General features: G+C 32.3%; 2 protein-coding genes across 6 annotated transcripts in view; one reads left to right on the top strand and one right to left on the bottom strand.

Moving 5' to 3' along the window:
* The window catches only part of Erbb4 (erb-b2 receptor tyrosine kinase 4), a 1,062,955-nt gene that overhangs the window by 657,694 nt on the left and 386,850 nt on the right, over positions 1–18,411 (top strand). The gene's annotated exons all lie outside the window — the stretch shown is intronic.
* The window catches only part of LOC124981330 (max-like protein X), a 69,745-nt gene that overhangs the window by 1,147 nt on the left and 50,187 nt on the right, over positions 1–18,411 (bottom strand).

Below are 18,411 nucleotides of genomic sequence, written 5' to 3'. Positions count from 1 at the left end.
TCATGATAACTAGAATTTACAAAGTATTTTTGAATTTTCTCATTTGTGTTATTATCTTCCATAAAACCTTAAGCAGGCATGTTGTCATCTAACTGTGTTTGTGCTTACAACAGAGAAGGTAGGAATTTGAGTGGAAAATAATTTTATTAAATCAATGCATATGTTAATTTAGTTACTTAATTTGTCCAGTACTCTATATGGCTGCAAACAGCCATCCTGTAAACTGTATGGAGAGTTTCGACTTCACATTCTCTATCACTTTCTGAGCTCTCTGGACAATGCATTACTTTGCTATAGTAGTTCAAATTGGGCAAGGACTTCCTGGACCCAACCACCAGCATCTGGACAAGTATATGGCCTTCAGATGAGCTCCTGGGCAGTGCCAAGGAGAGTCCCAGGTGCAGGAACTTGTTTTCTTTGTTCTGGGTTTAGGACAGTAGTTTGGAAACCCCCAAAGGCCCATGGGTGTTGTACAGCTGTCCCTGCACAGTGATGGCAGGGAAGAGGAGTCTGGGATCTCAAGGTCCAGATGCCAAGGTTGAAAGACACAATAGCAGTGGCAAGCTTGGAGAGGAGGAGTGGGGAAAGTGGCCAAGGCCATAGCACACATGAAGTTTTAAAAAGGAATCAAGAAATGGTCAAATGGTACAAAATCTCACAGAAGAGGAATACATAAGTGTGCATATGTATATGTATGTGTGTGTGTGTGTGTAAAACTTATATTTCAAAATGTGGTAAATATAATTAATAATAAATTATCATATATTTCAAAATTCATAAAAGAAAATTTCACATCTTCTCACCATAGAAAATGTTAAACACTTGCAGTGATGATCATGTTAATTAGCCTGATTTAATTATTATATATTATATTCATAAATGATATCACCTCAAACTTCATACATTTATACAATTATAAACTATCAACTTGCATAATAAAAGAAAAACTTGTTTTCAGTAACACATAGAAGAAAAAAATCCTCAGACACATTTTTCAAGGCTGGGTGATAAGGAAATCTAGAGCTGGTGGTGGAACTTCTGGGAACAGACATGCCTGGTGGTCTTGATTCCTTTTGCTGCCAACAGGACTGGACTCTCCAGGTTTTCTCCCCAGCCTTCCAATAGGCTGCTGTGGGGCCTACCAAGAAGAAGGAAGCAATATATATATATATATAAAATAATTCATTCTATTATTTCTCCTGTGAACATATAGAAACTTCTGAATGTAAGCCCTCCATAGTAAATATATTGAGTTAGAATGTAATTTACTACTTTTGTCCATGCACAATTCCTCTTATGGTTATTATTTTATTCATACTTTGATATTTTTAGGTCAACCATATAAACTTGACTTTTCTTTGAGGTACAATAGTAACCGCTTATCAACAGTTTTATTTGGTTCATTCCACCATTTTAAATAATTTGAGCAGTGTTTATTTTATACATTGAAGTTTTCTTACCTATCCTAAAAGTTTGTTATTTTTTGTATGACACAGCAAATATCTAAGAAAATGGTATGATTTCAAGAATGCATTGCTGCTGCAAATTAATTAATTTTGATTTACACATTTTTTTGTAGAAATTTTGTTTCTAGAAATCTCTGGAAAATGTCTTCTGATTTATTACACACCAAAAGAAACATATTAAGAATAAATTTGCATTCTTCGTGTAGAATTTTTTGAGTTCTTTATAGATTCTGGAAATTAGCGCTCTATCTGAGGTATGGTTGGCAAAGATATTCTCCCACTCTGTAGGCTCTCTCTTCACATTTCTGATAGTTTCCTTTGCTGAGAGAATGCTTTTTAGTTTGAATCTATCCCAGTTGTTGATTCTTGCTTTTATTTCTTGTGCTATGGGAGTCCTGTTAAGGAAGTCTGATCCTAAGCCAACAAGTTGAAGATTTGGACCTACATTTTCTTCTATAAGATGCAGGGTCTCTGATCTGATTCCGAGGTCCTTGATCCATTTTGAGTTGAGTTTTGTGTAGGGTGAGAGATAGGGGTTTAATTTCATTCTATACGAAGAATACAAATAATCCAATCAACAAATGGGCTAAGGAAATGGACACTTCACAGAAGAAGATGTACAAGTAATCAACAGATATATGAAGAAATGTTCAACATCCCTAGTAATAAGGGAAATGCAAATCAAAACTACCCTAAGATTTCATCTCACCCCAATTAGAATGGCGATTCTCAAGAATATAAGCAACAATAGGTGTTGGCGAGGATGTGGTGAAGAAGGAACACTCATACATTGCTGGTGGGGTTGCAAATTAGTGCAGCCACTCTGGAAAGCAGTGTGGAGATTCCTCAGAAAGCTTGGAATGGAAACACCATTTGACCCAGCTATCCCACTCCTTGGCCTATACGCAAAGGACTTAAAATCAGCATACTACAGAGATACAGCCACATCAATGTTCATTGCTGCTCAATTCACCATAGCCAGATTGTAGAACCAACCTAGATGCCCTTCAGTTGATGAATGGATAAAGAAACTGTGGCATATTTATACAATGGAATATTACTCCGCAATGAAGAATGATAAAATTATGGCATTTGTAGGCAAATGGATGAAATTGGAGAATATCATGCTAAGTGAGATAAGCCAATCTCAAAAAACTAAAGGACGAATGATCTCGCTGATAAGCGGATGAGGACATATAATGGGGGGTGGGAGGGGTTAGCGTTAGGGTTAGGGTTAGGTTTAGGGTTAGGGATAAGGAGAGCGGTAAGAATGAAGGAAAGAAGGACTGTATAGAGGGAAAAAAGGGGTGGGGGGGTGAGGGGGAAGGGAAAAAAATAAACATTTCCCTATGTAAACGTATGATTTAACAAATGGTATGCCTTGACTCTATGTACAAATAGAGAAACAACATGTATCCCATTTGTATACAATAAAAAAAGAAACATATTAAGAATAAAGTAAAATATTTTAAATAGAATTAAAAATATACTCTAAAAACATTTTCTGCTGGTAAGAAATATTTTACAGCATTAATTCAGCTTGAAAAAAATTCTCACTATGATTATTATCATGATTATCATGAAATTATAAATTTATTATTTTTAATTCTGTAACAAATAAATATGAAGCATATTAAAAGTTAACATGAAAAAGTTCAGATTTCTCATTTGAAAATAAACCCATTTATATCTGTTCTATATGTCATGTTTTCAGAACCTTGGATGTGTTTTAGAAGAGGAATAGATTTGCCTCTTTCTTTTAACAGTGTCTTTGAATATTTTCAGTAACAGCAAGGTCAATTATAATTTTATTGCATAATAATGTTTTATTCTGACTCAGTTACAACTTAAAGTAATTTAAATGTTAAAGGAGAAAGGAAAGATAATTACCTTTTATATCACATGTGCTTTAAATTTAAAGAAAAAACATTAGTTGGCTTCAATATGAGTAAAAAATTTAGTATTTCAACCCACAACCCCATCCCTCCTCATTATAGAATCCTGTTCCTGTTTTTGGTTGGTTTCCTTTTGGTTTTACTGATTACACACATCCTACTTTCTGAGTTGTTTGTTTAGTTAGTTGTTTTTTCTTTCTGTTCCCAAGTTTCAGGTCTTCTCTCTTCTACAGCAATATGTTTTGTTTAGTTTTTTTGTAGCTGTTTTTTAATTTTTTAAAGAGAAACCAGCTCTTTCTTTTTCCTATGCCCTTCAGTTTCTTCTTAGATCTCAGATCACTTTTGCTTATTTGTCTAATAAGGGCCTTAGTGACATAGCAGCAAGTGTCAGCTAGCCATACACATGTAAAATGTTTTCCATGAGATAGACTGATCCTTGCATATAAAACTTTACAGTTAATTAATTTTATATCTTTTAAAGAATCCAGCATAAAGCTGGACATATTGGTGCTCTGTAAATGCTTATATTGGATAGAAGTAGCACATTGCATTTTCTTCCTTCTAAGTAAATATTGTCTTTGTATATAACCTTTGTCTTCCCACATTCAGAATATACAAGATGGTGCATATGCAAATACCCATGTGTGTGTGTTTGTGTGTATGTGTGTGTATTTGTGTGTGTGTGTATCGGGCACATGTTATACATAATAGATGAGGAAAATTATAAAAGCATCATTGTTTGTCTCCAGGAAACATTAGCAGATTTTTTTCATATTGTTGTTAATGCCAATATTCAAATTGTGTTTGTGTTCCATCAACATTTTCTTTATTTTTTCCTACTTCCCTTGAAACTTTATTTCCTTTTATTTAAAAAGAAATGGCATTAATTAAGAATTCATTTTGAGCCAAATTATTTTTACTGTTTATTATAGACCTTACACCATAGTAGTGTTAAGTATCTTAGAGGTAATGAAGCAATGCATAATCCTGTTTTTTGATATTATAATAAAACATTGCTAAAGATTTCTATAATTTGGAATACTCAGCTATCAATTCCATAGCACACTAAGTTTCTCTATGGAAAAAAACAAAAAATTGTATTTGCTGTCAATAAACTTTAATGGTGCCAACAAGGAGACAGAAAAGCAGAAAATTGCAGACATTTAAATGTGTGAATCACTTGCAAGCTAGTAGGCCTAGGTGATTATTTATCTTAGATGGGTAGTGCAGAATAAAACCTAGGGACAATGATAATTGAGGTGACTTCATCCTGTTTCAACTCTGTTATCACATTAAAGGAGCATTCTGTTTTTAATCTAAAATTTGACATGAATAAACTTGTTTTATTAGTTTCTTGGTGCATGCTAAAACAAAGAAAACAGCAATTTAAGAGAGTTAGGTTTCTAACAATCTTTTGAAGATCCAGTAGCTAGAAGTTAATCGAAATGAGTTTGAACTATAAGAAAATAATTGGAGTAATTAAAAAGAACAGATGAGTCAAATTACAAAGAGTGAAAGGAAATATCTTTTTTTTCTACATCCAACATCATACAGTCATGGTGTACGTTTTAAATTATTCATGAAAGAGATTCTTAGACATGTCTGTGACTCACAATGGCAATTGACTTGTGACTTCTCTTGCACAGGCTTCCAGAATCAAATTGATTTTTAACAAATATTTGCAATGAAGGCCCAAAGGTTTTTGGCATACAATATCCACCATTTTTTTTTTTACACAATTATATACACTTATAAGAGCAATTTAATTATTACATTAACACTTTATTTTGTTTTACTATTGATACTTTTGAAATTATTTCCTGACTTGTGATTTATCTACCTCAAATAAGAGGTAACGGGAAGTTTTTACATTTCTTACTAACTATCGCTAACCACTTCTGCTCAGTGCACGTTGAAGGAATGAGTATTGCAGAGCTAATCACAGATGGCTATGTCATCTAGTCCTTGCCCTCTGTTTGCATCATTCTTGCCTTTATCTTTCAAACCCAGTGTGAGATCATGAGCAACTCAAGTCTAAAGTAATCACAAATTGAGTCACTACCCCCAAAATATTTCTATGATAAAACCAAGGGACTGTTTGGTTAGAAAACCAGGATTAATTGTGTGATTTCCTTACAAAGCAAGACATAGCTACATAATTTCGAAGATAATTTAAATATACTTTAAATTACTGGGGAATTATAATGTCAATTAATCTTATTAAACAGCATTTTAAAATAAAATAGACATTAACCTGAATAGTTGTATCATCTAAGCTTATAAAAATATACATTACACTATTCATGAAATGTATTTTAAGAACATTAACTCAAATATATTTGGAATTTGACAAAGGTTAGATAATGCATGCAAACTAGACAAAGAGGTGATAAAGGAGATCTAAATTATTTCACCAGATACTGTGAAGTGCTCATATTAAATGACCTTTTCTACAGCAAAAGATTTCAAGCAAACATGTGAGGAAATGGGTAAAAACAGAGTCTTTTCAGTTAAATTTCAATGACTTCTGAATAACTCAATTTCTTCAGAGTTTTGATGACAAAATTGAATTAATTTTAGCAATACCTAAGTGAGAACTATGAATGGGAGCATTATCAAATTGCATTAAAATACACATTTCCTATTTGGAATGAAGATACCATACCTGCCAGATTTTAAGAGAAAGTATAATTCTATATTATATCTAACATTTCTCAAATTTTTTTCTTTATTCACAACTAGGTTTTTGATATGGCAACAAAAAATGCTATCAAAAGTTATTAGGAAAAAATCACCCCTTTATGAATTATAATTTGTTCATTTTCCATTCTCAGTTTAGTGCTGTTCCTATCCAACTCAATTGAAGATCTTGGTGAGCTCACAGGAAATAGTCCAAACCAATTATTTTGATGAGTTACCAAAAAATTATTTTGTCTTAACTTCATAAAATTCAGAATTTCCCATTCAGGGAAGCTGATTTCCAGAATTTCCTTTCATATGTTAGTAACACTGGAAAATCAAACAGGTAATTTTGGTATGGGATTGGTTGTGAGAACAGAAGAGTAGATGACACTCACTCTCTCATTTATGAGTTGGCTTTTTATTTTTCCTCTCTGTGTATGTCAATCAGCTCATCTTCATTTTGTGTTCCTTATCGCTTGGTCTCTTGTTGTGTCACTTATTATGTCTCTTTCTCCTTTTTTTTTCTCCACTTTCCATTTTTGTTCTCCCCTCCTCACCTGCCCCCTCTGTCTTATTTTCTAAGAACTGTACATATTTTATAAAAATAAACACAGCTGCAGTTTTGTCTATGGGGGGTATATGTGTTTTACATTGAGAAATGTATGCACGCCTTCAAATGATGGGAATTATGGCACACTTAAATTCATTATGGTTTCCACGATGGGCACCTTCTCAGATCCTGGAGGTACTCACCATTTTCCTCAGACAGAGGAAAATGTCATGAGATTCTTCATCCATGCACTTTAATCTTACAGTAACAGATACATGCATTTCCCATAATGGAAACTTCAATTGCTTTAAATGTCCTGTTTTCAGAAATCATTGAGCCTCCTGAGCTATTTGTCATATGTGTAAAACATTAACCTTTAATATCATATATACCTTTGTAATAGGTGTTACCTGAGAGGGGGGAACTGTTTTCAGTAGATTAATTGTATTAAAGTTTGGCAAATTATATATTTGAGAAGATGATTTTAGCTTATTTCCCTGTATATGCTGAGGCTTATACAATTGCAATCGGTGTTTCTTCCAAGTTGGCTTTTCTATTATTCCTTTTATTCTTTCTTTCTTTCTTTTTATTTTTTCATCAAAATTCAAAACCTGCTAAAGAAAAACTAGAGGAGAGAAAAGTAAGTTTCAGGTTGTTCTGGTGAGAGGCTCTGTCATATAAAATGTATTATGCGGCTGCTCTTCTAGGCTGCTGTGAGGATGTCTTAGGCTGAGAGGATTGTTTCAGGAGCAGAAATTCAGGGTATATACTCACTAACAGGGTTCTTTATGGCAACACTTTTTGAACTTTTAGATTTCATGGAGTAGCAATTTTTTTTTCTTTTAATTGGAGAGACTGAAGCATGATTTACAACTTTTTATTTCCCAAGGAAGGATGTTAAAATAAGTTTTGGCATTATTCTTTCACTGGAGAAAGAACATTTAAGATACACATACACACAGACAGACAGACATACACACAGAATGAGAAGGACATAAATTCAGGAAAAAAAATAGAACTTTCCTATAAATGATACTTCGGTAACCATATACCAGAATATTTTATAATGTGTATTTTAAAAGTCTGAATGCTGAAATGTTATGAAATTATATTACATATATATCTTCTTTAAACTATTTTGACTTTCTAATCTTGTTGATAGTGAAACAACAAAAGATGCTTTTATATTGGTTCATCCTTTGTTTTGTTTTCTCATATTGTTGAAAATGTGTTTCTATATGCTAATGATAGTAACCTCTCTATTAATAACATTTGTAGTAAATTTAAATCTGGAAGAAATGAGATAAACTGTGGAAATGAAGCCTTCATGTTTCTAGGATTCTACTTTCCTGTTTCTAGGAAGAAATTTTAAGACTAGCTAGAACTGAGTAAAATGAATCAATGAAGAACATTCCCAAAACTACCAGCTTAGGGCTGTGATTGCCTAACAGAAATCAAAGAAGGTATTATCTGAGGATTGGGTAACCCACGAAGACTTCATAGCAGAGCAGAATGATGTTCTCACAGTCTTCTTAAACAGAAGTTAAAATTGAATTCATTAGATTATACATGGATATGAAATTTTTATATATTATTACAAATTATATACTTGAAAATTTTTGTATCCAAATTTGGGTGCTACTAGAGTTATAATTGCTTTTCTATTTTGACTTATCTCTTGAGATGTTCTAAATTCACCTATTAATTTTAACAACCTTTTTTGTAGAATCTGTTTAATTTTTCTGCATACACAAATACATTGTCTACAAATTATAATAACAGTTTTCCTTTTTCCTTTTATATCTTTATGCCTTTATTTTTTTCTTTTTTCATTTGTCTGGTTAGAACCTTGAGTAAAATAATGAATAAAATTTGTAAAAATAGGTATAATTTCTTTCCTTTTAAGAGGAAATAAAGCTTTTAGCATTTTATCAATAAACATGATATTTGCAATAAGGGTTTGTTAATAAATTTCATGAGATTAATGAATGTTCTTTTTATTATGCTTGCCAAGTTTGATTGCATGTTTTAATTAAGAATATGTGGTGTGTTTATCAAATGCCTATTCTGTGTTTGTTACAGTTTCACACAGTGTTCCTTATTTATTATGTTAATGTGACAATTACATTTTTTTGAATGCCATATTAGCCTAGCATTCCTGGAATAGATCCAACTTGGTCAAGCTATATCATCCTTTTTAAATATATTCCTGATGTTGGCTTGTATACATTTGGATTTTTAAAATCAGTGTTTAGGATAGAGGTTAGCTTTAAATTTTCTTTTTTGTGATGTCATTGCCAAGTTTTAGTATCCAAAAGTATTGATATCATAAGAGGAGTAGTAAAATTTCTCTATATTCCATACAAAAGAGGTATTATTTCTTCATTAGATGTTGAATAAGTAATAGTGAGACATTTCAGTCATGCAGATTTTCTGCATGTATATAAAAAGTTTTTATTTATAAAGGATATTTAGTAGGTACATGGTAATTCTATTTCTTCTTGTGTCAGTTTTGATTAGTTGAATCTTTCTAGGAATTTTCCATTTCATTTATGGTTTAAAATGCACTGGCAAAAACTGTTTATAATATTTTATTTTATGTTTCTGAGATCTATTTGTGTTGACAGTATTTAATAACAGGTACCAGTAATCTGTATTCTTGGTCATTTTTGTTAGGGCATTATTAATCTTCTTAATTCTTTTAAACAGCAAACTTCTAAGTTAGCTTTCCTCTATGCTGTGCCCATTTTAAAAATTAATGTACACTGTTACATAAAAATATTTTATTTGAAAAACTACTAATTATTCTTAAGAAAAACCATAAAGAAAGCCTAAATAAATGACAAAATAATCCCTTTTAAAGGACTAGAAAATTTAAAACTTAAATAGTATAAAGATATCAATTCTGCTGAAACTAATTTATCTAACAAATGCATTTCAATCAATATTCATTCAGGATTTGTCTTTTCTTACTTTTAAATTTTAAAACCAAAAAACTTATTCTAAAATTAATATGACAATGCAAAAATTCAATAGTACAAAAAAATCTTAAAGGAAAAGATCGTATTTGGAGAACTAAAACTACTAGATGGCAAGATTTTAAAAGTCACAGAATATAAGTTTTTCCCACATTTTATTTGGTGCATGATACTTGTTCACACTGATGGGATTTATTGTTACATATCTACACATAAGGGTGCATTTTATTAATAAGATGACAGAAAAATAGACTAAATAAAGTAATTGTTCCAGAGATAAGCATTTTATTCATGTAACAGTTGAAAATTTAGGCAAACAGTAGATGAGGATCATCTTTTCAATAAATGGTAGTAGAACAGGCATCCATATGGAAGAGAAAAATATTGGTGACTATCATACCTTACACAAAAATAATTTCCAGCTAGATTATGAATTTTCATGTGAATAATTAATTAGTAAATTTTATAGAATAAAGCAGAATACCTTTCTTGAGAATATGCATATATGCACACACACCAATCCCACAGATGAAGGAAAAGATGAAAAAATATGATTTTATTAAAAATAAAATTTCTGTTATCAAAAGGCATCATTTCAAGAGTAATAAGACAAGTCATGTGGTGGTAGAAGTTTTTATAATGCATGTAACTGGCAAAGAATTGATTCAAAAGTACGGAGAGTAGTTCTTTATTTCAATAAGATAAAGATTGACAACAATATGCAAAAGTTGTGAAATTTTGCAAAAGAACTTTCCAAAGGAAGAAATCTAATGATAATCTAAAAGAATGAATGACTGCTTATGAAAAGTTTTCCAACATAATTACTTGTTAATAAAAGCAAATTAAATTGACAATTAAGTACCCTTTATGCACCCCCCAGATTAGTTCAAATTAAAGCATAAATATTTGTAAGGACATGGTAGAACAGGAACTCAACACACACCAATAGGAGTTTAAATTAGTATAGCCATTTTGGAAAACTGTTTATCAGTAGCCCCTAATGCTGTAATATGCCTACCATATGAACCAGCAATTGATTCCTTATGTTTATATTCAAAAGATATCTATTTTGGGGGAGATACACAGTTACCTCCAGAAGGAAAAATTCCAAAATGGTCATGGTGTATTATTTGGTAGCAATTAAATTTCAGTCAACAGTAGTCATTTTGGTATGGGAATAAAGTAACCATGAAACTTCATGCTTTTCTTTGATAATAATTTATGCTTGAAAGCTTTTCATAAGGATTCCTTCCTTTCATGATTGGATATCTTCTTTTGGAAAATGCTCCTTCAATACTATGCAGGAATGAAAAGTGAATCTTTTGGTTGGGTCTTTCATCACTGTGACCTAAAGACCTGGCAAGAAGAGAGGAAGAAAAGTTCAATTAGGGATCACAGTTTCAGAAGTCTCGGGACATAGATGGCCAACTCCAAAACTCTTGGCCATAGGTAAGGCAGCACAGTATGGGTGAAGGACTCAGCAGGGGAAAGCAGCTCAGGATATGGGACCAGAAAGCAGAAAGAGTGAACTCTGCTCACCAGGGACAAAATATATACCCCAAAGTATAACCCCAGTGACCTACCTCCTCCAACCAAATCCTACCTGCCTACATTTACTACCAAGTTAGTCCATATCAGTGAATTGATTCACTGATTAGATTAAGGCTTTCATAACAATCATTCCAATTTTGAAAATTATTGCATTATCTAACAAATCAGCTTTTGGGGCACCTCATGTCTAAACCATAACCTTGAACAAACTACAGTTTTGAGTGCAACATAGTTGAATCTCACAAATAATGAGTGAAAGCATATAGGTATAAAACCAGAAACCCTCTATTGATTCCCTGAAATAATTTATTTTTATGTACCTAAAACTCATATGTGATCCTAGAAGTCAGAATTCTCATTGCTTTCTGGTAAGAGTGTAGTGATTGTAGACAACACAAAGGAAACTTTTAGGCATGGAGAGTATCTTGTATTTTAATGAAGTGGCCACTATATAAATGTTTTCACTCTGTTTAGTTGTAAAAATTTATTGAGTACATGTTTATTTATTCTTCCACGAGTGTTATATTTCAATAAAATATTATTTTAAAAAGTAAACATTGACAAAACACTGGAGGACATGATCAAAGAATCAGGACATTCTGATTATAGGATTCCTTGATTTCATAGGTAATACAACTACTTTAATAATTATCTCTGTATTTTCTAATTGAAAAACAAAAAGTATAGATATATGGCTGATTTTGTTGTTAATTTATGTTTGCAAGCTATAATTTGGGAAATTGAAACATTAATACGTTGTTCTATTTTGCGGATAAAATCAATCATTTCTACTAGGGATAAATGTTCAAATGTAAACTTTTAACAATAGTGTAATATTTATTAAACAATTAATTAAAGCCCCCCTCCCAAACATACTTAACCAAAATAAGTAAATAAAGTGATGACATTTTCAAGTCATTGCAACTAATGGATGATTTTTTTAATTAACTCATTTTGCTTATTTTATGCATGTGAGCAAATAATGGTAAAATATAACTAAAATATTATCATTCATCATAAATAATATGAAAATCTAAACAGAAAAAAGATACATATACTTCTGATAGTCACAGGAGGATTTTGAATGTATATGCTTAGGGGTGGGGCAAGAGGAATAATTTGAAAATACTTGTTTATATGTATGAATCAAAAACTAGTTTCACATAAAGGCAATAGCTCAGACTATTGCCCACATGTAACCAAGGAGTCTGTACTTCTTTTGGATAAGAAAAAGACTAATGACCTCCAGATTTGTGCTATCAAGGACTAATGAGTGCACCTAGTAGAGTAATGGTCTATATCTGCCAGAGGCCAAAAGTAGATTATAACAATCATGGGAGTTGTAATTTTTAATGTAAGTCATATGAATAGACATAAAGGTTTTTCTAGAATCATATGGCTGAAGACAGTTTGGAATAAAAGTCTTAACCTAAAATGCATAGAGAATAGATTCCACATTAAGAGGAAGGCGAAATAAATGAATTACTCTACACTTTTTAACTCAGTGGTGAATAACAAGTAAGTGAAGGAGGAAGAGAGACCTGTGGATAAATCAGACTCTTCTACACATTTATGCAAGAGTCATTTCTTAATTTCCAGGCTGAAATTATATTAAGATTAGGGCACTCTGTGAAATTCCAGATGCTGATCTACTTTATTCTGTTCTTTACATTACCCTAAAAAATGAACATGTGTCTAACCAAGCAGAAAAGTGGATAAGAGTAAATGGGAAACATAAACTGACAGTACCAGACCAAAAGACAAGTTGTAGTTACCAGTGAGGTCAATAGAAGTTGTGTTACAAGTTTAGAAATTTAAGACAGTGTAACAGTGGATATGGTCCCTTCTTTGTAAATTTAATATTTATTTTTGTCTTCTAGAGAAGCACTCTAAATTCCTTAAGTAATATTACTAGAGAAGGAATTACATAATTTTTAAAATAATTTAAGATTAGGAAAGTTTAATCTCTTGCAGGAAACGGTAGGAGCCCAAAGGAGAAAGAATGAAGTACCTTTTTCAAAATTTATCTAAACAAATAAATAAAGGTAGACCATTGGGGGGATGCATTTCCCAGTAAAGAGCAGATAGAGCATATGATAATGGTGCTGGCAAAAATGTTGGCTATTGTATCATGTTCTGCAGCAGAATAAGACAACAGTTATTGGACAGTCCTCAAAAATAGAACAAAAATTTTACATAGAGCAGTGTTTTCCAGTTTAAGACCAAAGTCAATATAGATTCAGTAGAAAATCCATCATCTTCTTCTTTATTAAAATATATGTGATAATGGTCCTGAATCTTGAAAAAGAAAGACTTACATATATGTCATGATTTCATCATTTTACTGAAGACAGAGAGCCTTTTGGTCATTTCCAGTGGATGGAAAACATTGTTTTGTGTTAACTAATCTGCTAGAAATAACTGAATTAAAGTGTGAGCAGTGATTGGAGGCATTTGGAATGCAGGGACTGACAAGAGTGACGAGGGACTAGATTGGAGTGCAGGGAGTGGATAGTTAATGGCATTTTTAGGTAAGGACAACAATAATGCAATGTATTTGTGGCTTATTAATATTTTAATTGTTCTATATGACTGTTGCAAACAATATTCTTTTGACACACTATACCAATATAGATCATACTGTTTTAACAAAAACACCTACCTATGTAGGTATTATTCAGAGTGCTTAATAAAAGTATGTCTCTCTCATATCTTATCTGCTTTTAATAAAACATAATTCTTGAGAAACTATTCTCAAGTAATTAATATTGAAATTGGTGTGTTTTAAACTTTGTCCAATGCATTCCAATATCCTATCATCACAGTAAGATAAACTTCCTGAAAGTATCATTTTATGCTCCTTTAACCCAACATACACCATGTGATCCTGATAAGCATGATAATTTTATGGTGATTCACAAAATTCAGTTTTGCAGAAATCAATTTATTCAAGTTACATATTTAGTTCCTACCGTATTTTTTAAACTGTGCTAAATTTCTGTTATAGTGACAGGAACAAAAAGCAAGAGTTTCTAGTTTGGCCAGTAAGAAAAGTGTACTGGATGAAAAAAAAACAAAAACAAAAACAAAAACAAAACGAAGAGCATCATTTTGACCAAGGAGCTGCTTGTTTTTGTTATTTTGACCTAGAAAAAATTAAAAAATATTTTCTGATTTCAATTGGATTAAACAACTTGATTTCCTGAAACATTCTGGACGTGATTTATTTTCCATTTTGAATTTTCCTGCCAAAATTATTTTTATTAGATAAAATTATTTCCTTGCAGATCATAAAGCAGTTTTTGAATCATTACTTCATATTATCTGATAGGTTCTCTGATTTGTGAATTTATTGTTACAGCATTTATTTTTACTGAGGCCCATGCTATCAGGTGGAATTTTTCATGTCATCTGTCAGTTTTTATTCAAAAATTTTGTTGTATGCTATTTTATGTTACAAGTTTTAAAATAAGACAATAAGTTTGAAAAGTTAAGTATTTATTTTGAAGAGTCTCTGAAACAATTCAAGATCAGCTTCAGCTTTTTAATTGCGTTGACTATCAGATACAGGAGTCTCAAAATCACCTTCAAATCAGATTGTAAGGTCCAAGTGTCCTATCTTAATCCTAATACATATAATTGTATACAAAATCTAAATTCTCCAGTGTCTTCAGATAAGTGCTATCATTATTTTAGATATCCTGCAATTCTAAAAAAAATAATAATTCTAGATGGTACTGTCCTATTTGTCTTTAGATAATAATAACCTCTTGATTAATGTGTTAGGATCTGGTCCCTAATAGCTTTATTTACTATTTTAACACTACAGTAGATAAAAGTATTTCTCACTTTTTTGTAATATTTCCATTATCCAAACACCTTGTACTTTCTACCCTTTTTCCATGATTGCTGCACCATCTGAAATGACCTTTTCCACCATTTCTACCTATTTTCTATTTCACTGATAAGTCTTCTCTGATTACTCCAACCACAAATTCTTTCTATATGCTGAATGCCTGAAGAAAGTTGTATCTGTTATTTTGTGTACTTCTTAATAACTGAGGTTACTTATAATTGTCTTTGTCCTCTACTTGATTACACATTTGCTGAGAGTAAGGATAAACCCTATTCATGAGTGTCCTCTATAATCCTTGGTGCAATTTATCACCTGTGATGAATAAATAAATACATATATTAGGTGGATAGATGTTTTGATTACTGCTTAGAGAATAGGTGACCCTTAAGTGGAAGTACTCAAAACCCAACCTCAACATGTAATAAAACTTCACGGAGGTAAACAAAGCACTTTCTGAATTCTCAGAGGATTATTGTTAACAGAACAAGATGCTGTTTATTACTGTAACTTAAATGGAAGGAAAAATAATTTAAAACTACCATAGGATTTTATGTAAAGTGTGATAAAATCTCAGAAGTTTGGATGGAAGATATAAATGTAAATAGCATGATGTCATATTTGTAGGCAGAGCCTTAGAGATAATTTGTTCAACTTTCTATATGTTATTGAATGGTCTACTAAGAGATTAATGAATAAACTGAGATCTATGGAGAAAACCTTATTATGATATTGCATGAATTTCCCCTGTAGTTTTTATTAAAATTATTACATGCTATGTATACATAACTTGTGATCTTCTCCACCTTCTTTGTATTTGTACATTGCTATGCCAAAGGATATCACATTTTTGGTTATTTTCTTTGGAATGCCAATGCAGAAAGATAACGTTAACAAAAATGCCATTTGGTGGCTATGCATGTTTTAATCTTCCTAAATAAGATCTCATTGTATACTGATATACTGACATTGTAAACTGATAATAAAAGTTAAATTATTTTTATGAGGAAAAAGAACATAAAAATAATGATTAGGTTCTTCTACACTCTTACAAAAAGAATAAAAAGTAACTTTAAAATGTCTGCAAGGGGTATTTAGGAAATGTAAGAGCTAGTGTCATATGTCTATTTTAAAGGAATTTTGTTTATGATTGATATAAATTCTGATAATTAAACCTCGGTTAGAAAATTTTCTGTTATTACTATAATAATTAAATACTTCCATTGTTTCATTAAAATTGCTTTAATCTATTGTAATAGGAAGAAATAGGAATTATATTTCAAACTAGATATCAAACACAATGATAGAAAAACTCTTCTGTTGTGTCTTATAAATATGATGTCCATTTGTCTCAGTTTGCTTAGGTTACTTCCATATGGTTTTCCAGTGTTAGTTATTAATGTTTCTTTTACTGTGATAATTTCCCAGATTCTACTGGTTAGCTTTTTGTCACAGTGACCAAAATATCTGATGTAAATAACTTAAAGGAGGAACACTTAATTTTGGCTTATAGTTTCAGAGGTTTCAATTCATGATCAGCTGACTCCATTGCTATATTACTTTGAGCCTGAAGTGAGGCAGAGTATCACAGAAGAAGGGCATGGCAGAGAAAAGAATCTCAGCTGCTGAACGTAGAGAGACGGAAGGGGCCAGGAACACATTCCCAGAGACCCATCACTGGAGGAGATCCAAGGAGTTCCCAGAGAGGCAGACAAGGGTTCTTGGCAAGTGTTACAGGAATGAATTTAAGGATGTATCAGTTAAAAGCACAGAGAGATTTATTTAACAAAGTAGAGATGCATTCAAGGGAGAATGTGGGCTATCGTGAGTGTGAAAAGCAACAGATTTTCTCTGTGGTTCTAATATTTATAGAGGGACAGGAGCTAAGGGGTTGAACTGGAGCTAGGGTCAGACAGGAGTTGCACAATTTCAAGCCAGTTTTTCTTGTGTTTGTGCCTTGCACTCTCATTGAGTTCTGTTTTGCCACCAAGGATGCAACCTAGGTTGCTCATATTTGCTTTTTTTACATTCCAACAGTCCTTGGACTTTTTCTGTGTCCCAGTGGTTCATGGACCCTACTCTTCTCAGACGTGTATCTTTTCTCTCTGTTCCCCAGATTCCTAACTCAGACCAACTCTTTCATTTAGATCCCACCTCCTACTCCTCCCAATAATACCTTCAAATCATTAATTAACAATGAGGTCAAAGCCCTGATGATTCAATCAATTCCCAAAAGCCCACCTCTGAACATTCCTGCAGTTGGGGGCCAAGCCTTCAACACATGAGTCTTTGGGTGATACTCAATGTTCGTAACACAGTTTGAGTAATAAATAATACATGCACATATTTGTAAAACAGAAATATCTAGTCACAACCCTTTTTCGTGTTGATATTTAAAGGGAAAAGATATGTCTTCCATATTCCTGCTGAGAAAAATATGTGTACTTATTTGTTTCATATATACCAATCAATTTTCCATAGTTATGAATTTGTAAGTTTTTCAAAATAGATGAATACAAGAATTGTTATGTTAGGCAGAAAATTTGAACCATTAACTGCTGAGAAAAACATTTTGTATGTTGTTTGCTCAGTGACAACCAATCTTTGGAGGTAAATTTATGTTTCGTGAAGATTTAAGTAGGACTAGCATCAGGCTCAACTGAGCTTCTGCCAGTAGCGTGCCAGTGGATAAATTATCATTTTCCCTTGACACTTTTATTTTTTACTCGTACATTACTCTCCACTGTCCCTCATATGTGGAATCTCTACAAAGAGTACAAAGAATATACTCTACTCTTTTGGCTGACTTCAGGTGCTAATCCATAGTTCTGGATTCTTCTCCATTACTCATGTGTGCCAGTGTTGACCACAAAGACCAATTTTCTTCATGGAATTACAAGACTGGAAACTTTGATCAGGTTTAAGATTGGTGTCCCTTCAGTGTACCTCTGAAAATCTACAAAGAAAGCAATGATTTACAAGGAAACAAATTAATAGATTTTTGCCTCCTTATTGCTTCCTAATTCCTAAAGAGGTGGTCCCTAGGTCAGGGTCAGTACAGCTTGCAGAGACTTGAGAAACTGAGAAGCCCAAAAGGCAGTGGACTTGTGGCATCTTACTCCAGTGGTCTACCTTAAAGTCTGTCATGATTCAAGGTTTGGTCTCGATCTCCGTGGAAAGAAGTCTTGTCATACATACTACTTGCAAACTCTCTTTGCTATATTTCTTCACATATCATTCCAGGCTACCTAGTGACACAAGGGATACACCCTCTGTTCACAGATATGGATCCATTTTAGCCAGGTTCAAATTTTCCAAGTGTTTTATGTATGATCCTAATATGAGGGAAATAATCTCTCAAGCTCTGTGCTTCAAAACATCTTGTGACAACAAGTCTAAAAAGGGAATTAAATTCAGGCTACAGGCTGACGTTTGA

This window comes from Sciurus carolinensis, chromosome 3, assembly GCF_902686445.1.
Source record: "Sciurus carolinensis chromosome 3, mSciCar1.2, whole genome shotgun sequence".
Taxonomy (NCBI): Eukaryota; Metazoa; Chordata; class Mammalia; order Rodentia; family Sciuridae; genus Sciurus; species Sciurus carolinensis.
The sequence above is the reverse complement of the archived record's forward strand: the minus strand, read 5'-3'. Positions and strand labels throughout refer to the sequence as shown.